Below are 7,315 nucleotides of genomic sequence, written 5' to 3' on the forward strand. Positions count from 1 at the left end.
AAGAGGCGAGCCCGCCCGCGGAAGGGTATCGTCTCCTCCGCCATCTCGATAGTCGGTGAACAAAGAGGGACTATTTTTCAAAGAGGAGTTAATCTCTTCTCTTTGCCTCAGGGCGCGCACCGGGGCGGCGACGGGCACAACGTTGAAAGCCAAAGGGGAAAATCTTTGAATGTATAGATATATATTTTTAAAAAAGCACAGCTCGTTTTAGCGTCCCTCACAATTTTATGAGCGTAAAAGTCATTTGAACCAACCAACGTTCCTTTTTGCACGCCCGCCTGGCTCTCGAATAGTGTGGTCGCGATTTTTTCTTTGTTGTGTGTATTCTGCTTGCCTGGGCACCGAGCACTTCAAACGGTTGTAACCAGTCACACTTCTACAGTTCCTGTAACTCCTGTGGGACTCAAAACAACAAAGATGAAAACCAAATTGGGGAGGGCAGGAAAAATCTTTTACAGAAGAGCCCTCCTAGAAACATAATAAAGGAACAAAGGGAGCAAATTCTCTTGAATTCTTTCAAGAGAAAGAATTCACGATTTGGGTAACACTGATTAGGGCCAACCACAGGAACAAAAGCCCAGAAACTTTTGAGGTGACTCTAGCAAAAGAGACTATGCAAAAAACACACACAAAAACAGGCATCTGATAAAATTCTGGAGAACTAGTTTGCTACCTTTTTGTAAGGCTTCATAAATTATTACCCAGTAATAAACACTGCTGGTGTTTATATAGAGAGGATTTCCAGGAATGTGTGCATACACTGCAGTGTTAATGTGTGGTAAACCAGACGCTGATAAACAAGGAACTTTACAATTGTCTTCATCACCCACAATGATTCAGGCAGTTTTTACGGATACTGTGTTTATCTCAAATGAAGAAAAAAAAATCGGAATATAAATCATTCTCCCCAAAAGAAGATGAAGCGGAAGATAGGTAAAAATATATACTGCCTTGCTTTTTCAATCCTTGTCAACCCAACCTGAAATTAATTCTAGGGGCTTGTCTTCTCAGCAAAAATGTGAGCACTCCTTTGTTCTTGTATGTGTATATACGTGCAAGAAACCACACTCCACGAAAGGTTAAGTCAGGGTAAAACTGCATATATGATGAATTAATAATTACTAATTAAAATGGTCCCATATCTGTGCATACCAGTTATTCAAGAATCACTCTGAATTGCCTCGGGATAGAAATGGAATAAATAAGCTATGCTGTGTTATGTGTAAAAACCACTCATACAAATGCACATTTTTCATTGGAAAAAGAAAACAGGATGGAGGTAGAGTAAGGAGAACAGGTACCGGTAGCTATTGTGAGAAAGGAAAGTAGAAGGGAAAGAGGTAAGAGAAAAGAAACAAGAAAAGAATATTCTCTATTCTATAAAGCATTACAAAAGAGGCTAAAATTCAACAGGCCATTCCTTCTATGCTAATCTTCAAATTCATGCTTTTCAGCAGCAGTATCTCCTTTTTTTTCTACCTTGGGCCCTTGTTTTATTTGTTTTCAGTAGATTCTTTCTTGTCAATGGAAGACAATCCTCCCCACTTTTCACAGGCATCTATCTGGTGATATATATGGGGCACTATTATTATAGCCCTGAGTGGTTGGAAAAAGGAACAAGAAAAGTCAAATTCATGGAGTGTGGTAATGATCAGAAAAATTCCAGAAACAGCATCAAATTTACAATGGAAAAGCAGTACCATTTTTTTTGTCTGATCTGACTATTCCTAGTTCTCTGGCAAAGAAATGCAAGAATGTTTTTCAGGCTTCAAGATAATCTATTATTATCTGTGTTTCTGGTTTTCAAATATTGTAATAGTGCTGAATAAAAATGGTTTCCAGGCTGTAGGGCAGGGTATAATGCAATGCATAAAACTGCTAAAATGTTTCCTGGTTTGATGCGTACTGTTACTGTACCTTTTGAATCTGAAATGGCTCCATTTTTGGTTTGTACAAACCAGACTTTGTAGCCACTGTGCAACCTATGGATAATTCAAAATGGTGTCCAACATACAATTAGCCTCAAACATTTGTTGAAATACAGCATACAAAAGGAGATGTGAAGATTGATAGATCCCTGTGAACCATTTTTTTGGATTAATTTGTTATATGAATGCATACTATAAGGAGGGACGTACTATGATACTTTACAAACAAAACACAAGGATCACAGCTGGCATCTGAAAATAAATTAGCAGTGTAAGGGAGATGCAAATAAGATTAACATAATTTTTATGATACAGTAATATAACCATAGTTTCCAAATTGTGAAAAATATTAATTCCACTTTGTTTTGCAGAACAATATAGTAGTCAGATCTCATCTAAGATATCTCATCTAGTTCCTGATACTGCCTATTTGGGAAGATGTAGAGAAATTGGAACAAGCCCATAGGAGAATTAAAACTATTAACAATATAGAGGACTCTTATAAGAATTTTCAACAACACATTTTCCATCCTTTCCAAGCTTAGGAAAATTCTGAAGCTCTGGCTATGTTTGCCTTACACCCTGAACCATAAACTAGATATCTGTATTTGGAGTTGGGTGTGTTCAATGAGCCCAAGTTATATGGTTTAATATGTGATTTATGGCTCATCCACAGGTCTCCTTCCCCCAAATGCAATTCAAAGTTGTCTCACTAGTAGTTTTTCAAGGACATGTCTTAATGATACTGTTTTCAACTCATCTTTGTAGGAGAACCACTCCCCCCCCCCGATTTTCAGCTAACTTGAACTAATATAGAAGTGAAGTTTTTTATCTTCTCCCATTATAAACCTTGTTGTATACTGTATAATAGTTCTAGCATTTTGGCAGCAATAGTGGTGATGACAGAATCAGCAACTGGGCCCCTATTGACTTCTTCTGACTGCATGTCTTGACTTCTCTCCAGTCATGGGCACTGTCTTCCATGGCCATTCTTAATTGTGTTGCTGAACTGCCATGACCTCTGAACCTTCTCACAGCAGCTTTTATGGCACCACCATTTCTGTTGAGAAATCTTATTTCTCTCAGTCTGCCAGCACTCAACATTCTGGCATCACTATTTAAGAATGGGAATGTCATGCTCTCTTGCAGCAGCAAGATTACTATAAAGATTAACAGCAAGACACGCACACCCCTATTGCTGTGTTGCGTTTAGCCCAAACATCTGGGAACATTGGTTTTTGTAATGATCAGTAATATCCAGATTTTGAAGCGAGTTAATTCTGAGAAGAAATTGCTTATAGAATTGGGTTCACATAGAGAAGCTTGATGTCCAGAATGGAGATTTGTCAGCATCTTGGCATAGTTTGCAGAACCTGAAAAAGTCATAGGGATATATTTTGCTTGCTCATTCCACGGCACCAGAAGTACATGTTGTAATTGTTCTGTTACTTCATCAGCTTGAAAGATAAGACACCCCCCCCCCAAAAAAATCTATTAAACTGCTTTCATAGAAATAATAAAGCAGAGTTGTACTGTCCAGATTCAAGGTCCACTGCTTTCATATGCGCATGTAATATCACGACACATGTACAGAGTGATGGAGCTTATGATTTGACATTGCTTTCTTCAACCTCCATTACATCAATTGATAGCTTTGTAAGATTATGCTATCCCTTATATACTCCAAAGTTACTTCAAGACACCTATGCTGTGATATTTTTGCTGCTCCTCAATCAGATCTTTATAGAATCCCATGCCTTCATCTCTCTTGGGCAGTTGAACCAATTTGTTTAATTATTTCTGGTTTAATTGCAATATAACAGGAATTTTTCCAGATCCAATTTTCAACTAGAAGCACTATAGTGCTTGAGGATAAGCTACTTTTTGATTGGAAATAACAGTAACAGAGTTGGAAGGGACTTTGGAGGTCATCTAGTCCAACCCCCTGCTCATGCAGGAGACCTGTACTAGGGATTCGAACTGCTGAATTGCCGACCTTTCTGATCTACAAGCTCAGTGTCTTAGCTACTGAGCCACCTAGTCAGGTTACTCTTACTTCATCCCACTTCTCAGCTTCTACGCTGTTCCCATTCCCAACATGGTATTGTCAGGCCACTATGAGTGCCTCAAAACTGATTTTCAATTGAAGAGATGAATAGCATCTTGGATGTTTGGCCCTCTCATTGCAAAAGTTCATTATTGTTTTCCAAGTTACAAATACTTCACACAGGAATGTGTTTAAAGAAGTGGGACATTGGTTGGGTACGAATATTGGCATTGTCCCTTTGATTAAGTGTAAACTGTAATGAATGGTTGATAGAGTAAAATTGGCAGCAGAAAATATGCCTGGTGGGTTAGTGTGAATCAGTTTTAGAAGGTTTGGAGAGTATGAAAGGAATAAATTATATTCCTAAAGTGTTGAAGAGAAATCTCTGCATAGCAATTGAAGCAAATTTAAAGCTTTTAGCAAAAGCAACTAGAAAAAGAAGGCATATTTTCAACGTACCTGCTCATACGTTGGCCTATTGCTTTAGTTACGCATTTTCAATGTTTTTTTTTTTTCAGAGATGGAAGCGCAACTTCATCTCTTTCTTTGGGGGAAGTATATTCTTCAGCAGCTAGTGACAACCTAAACCAGCGGTCACCAACTGGTGGTCCGTGAGAAAATTTTGATGGTCCGCAAAAAAATTATTTGCATTTCACTAAATCAGGGATCCTCAAACTATGGCCCCTGGGCCGGATACGTTCAATGAACGTTTGTGTTCCTGCAGAGAGTCTCCCCCTCCGGGGACTTTTTGTGCGGGTTGGAGGGGGGCAGAAATTCCGACTTGGGGTCTGTTTCAGCCTCCTGGTGTGGGGCTTTGGGCAAAGGCTGGAGGAAAGTGCTGCTGGTGGCAAAGAGCCGGAAGGCCTTGTTCCAGTGGGACTGCCTCATGGCCTGGAACTGGCTGACCATCTCAGCCCGCTGAACCTCCAGGCGCCGGTACCTGGCCTTGCACTCCCGCAGGCCTTCCCTCTGCTTGGAAAGCCTATGCTCCTAATCCTCAGTGAGGTGCTTTTGCTGAGCCTCCTTCTCGGTCAGATCCAATTTGAACTGAACTGTTTTGCCAACTCTTTCTTGTGGTGGCTGCTTAACTCCAACAACTGCTTTCTTTTGGGGCCCTAAGGAGCCCAGGCGGACAGGCAAGGAGCGAGTGGGAGGGGAGGGGTGAGTAGAGGCTGGTGAGGTGCCCCTTGACGTGAATGGTATCGAGTTGGCCACGACCACCCAGTCGGTCATTAGACAGATCATATTAGTGGTCCACAGGACTTAAAATTATGAATTTAGTGGTCCCTAAGGTCCAAAAGGTTGGTGACCCCTGACCTAAACAGAGAAATTGATGTGTCCTGTCATTTGATGGTACCTGGGTCCCAGGCAAAACAAAAGATTTCACACCCTCTCCACCACCAGATATCATTCCTACCTCCCAACTACCATTTGGCAAGAAAGGTGAGATCTCAAGGAAGCACAGCATGCACAATCATAATAAAAGATAAAAGATATGTTGTATGGACGTAAATAAAAACATACTGTATATCCTATGGATGCAATACAATAAGTCAGAATCAAAATCAATCATTAGTGTGATATATGATCTCAAGCTTTTTAATTAATGACCTTTCTTTTATTTGTTTCTGACTTTAAACTCAAGGTAAATTAATATTCCAAGAACCAAAATGCTTTCAGTATATAGTCACTTCTTCCCCTTCCAGCTGCAGCCCCCTCTCCTCATAGTACATCAAAATACTTTTCTCTGAAAAACCCTTTGACTATCAAGATGGGCTTTGTTGAATGCAGGACTTGAATCAGCCCTGTGGGTAAGTAAAATGCATCACTTGGTCCTTTGAATCTTGGCCAAGAACTGCCATGAATGTGTTAGCTCTTGTAATAAGATCACACATATGTGTAAGTATAAAGAAAAAAGGATTCTTTGTCCACAAGAGGGGTTTCCTATTTCATCTTCCTTACAGTCTTCTATAAAGAGAGTAGAAATCTGTGTAGTGTATTATACTTCCCTTGAAGGCAATGATTTAGCAAGCTAATTGGTGAAATCCAACCCAAAGGTACCTACAATTAACATGAAAAAAATCTCAGCCCAAGTATTTTAAAAACTCCACTGTGTTTAAGAGAAAAATTAATAAATGTTCCTGAAGGGCTGTTTTAATTAATTTGTGCAGTTTTACACTTCTCTAAGAACTGGTCATAATAATCATATTATTCATTTTAGAGTTTTTGGTGTTTCCCCTACAATCAAGGCCAGCCTTTGCACATCATTTATATTTGGCTATTTTTTTATATTTTTCCCAATTTTTATTTTTTTTTACTTCAGAGATTCCATATTTTTATGGCAGGACAGGACAATTGGAAAACTGCTGTTCAAGTGTTGTTGAAAATCTTCAAAATTTAAATCCTTACAACAAAGCTTCAAGTGAAACAATATTTGTGTATAACTAATATAGCCTGTGCAATAAGATATGTTATTCTACAGTATATTATACAAAATGTACAGTAATTAAAATTTTTGCATTAAAAAAAACAAGCACCGCTTTCAATGTAGAATTTTGGATTCAAAAGTTAAAAGATCTAAACCAGGTATTCCTCAGGGCTTTATAAAACAAGAGATACATGTTTTGTCTAGAGAGAAAACTTGTCTTTTCATGCAGAGAGCCATTTATAATGCATCTTGGGAGCAGAAAATTGCTTTTTAAATTATTTGTGGTCTTAGTACCAGATCACATCACAGGGAATTGCTCTCAGTTTGAAGAAAAACTTGATCAACGTTTTGCCTACAGCCCTCAGATTACAAAGAGTTGTGCATTGTTCATAAAAGCTGCCTGCCTGCCTATCTATCTATCTATCTATCTATCTATCTATCTATCTATCTATCTATCTAAAAATACACTGATGCCAAATACGCATACACATATACAAAACAAACAAATGGATTTTTAGAGGTTTATGATAGAAGAAAATTCTTGTTTTGATTTTATATTATGGAAAATCCAGTGGTGTACAAAGTCACATTTTCACTGTTTTTCCAATTCTTACTCAAAGGAATATGTTTGCAATTTTTTGGTTATAAACACACTTCTTAGTTTATTCAGCTATGAAAGGAAGCAATCTGAGGAAGGGGTGGGGCTTTGAATTGGATCTAAGGTTTGATGGAATATTCAAAAGAAATATTGCAATACACTTCCTATTCCACATTTTAAGATATAGTTGAAGACTATGCATTTGTAAAGGCAAAAACAACTTTTGCGATCTTCCCCACCAAGCATCTGGTCACAATGATTCTATGTGATCAATAAGAAAATCCAACTGTAACAGGATACTACCTTTCTCTTTG

The 7,315-nt window shown here is 38.5% G+C and overlaps 1 long non-coding RNA gene across 1 annotated transcript; it reads left to right on the forward strand.

The window, feature by feature from the left end:
* Positions 1-5,309: 5,309 nt before the first annotated feature.
* On the forward strand, positions 5,310-6,508 carry LOC117677096 (uncharacterized). The gene is made up of 2 exons (XR_004594655.2): positions 5,310-5,786; positions 6,197-6,508. It is a non-coding gene; the product is annotated as an uncharacterized LOC117677096 (long non-coding RNA).
* The last annotated feature ends 807 nt before the right edge of the window (positions 6,509-7,315 follow it).

Source organism: Pantherophis guttatus, chromosome 3, assembly GCF_059756535.1.
Source record: "Pantherophis guttatus breed Tessera chromosome 3, ASM5975653v1, whole genome shotgun sequence".
Lineage (NCBI taxonomy): Eukaryota > Metazoa > Chordata > Lepidosauria > Squamata > Colubridae > Pantherophis > Pantherophis guttatus.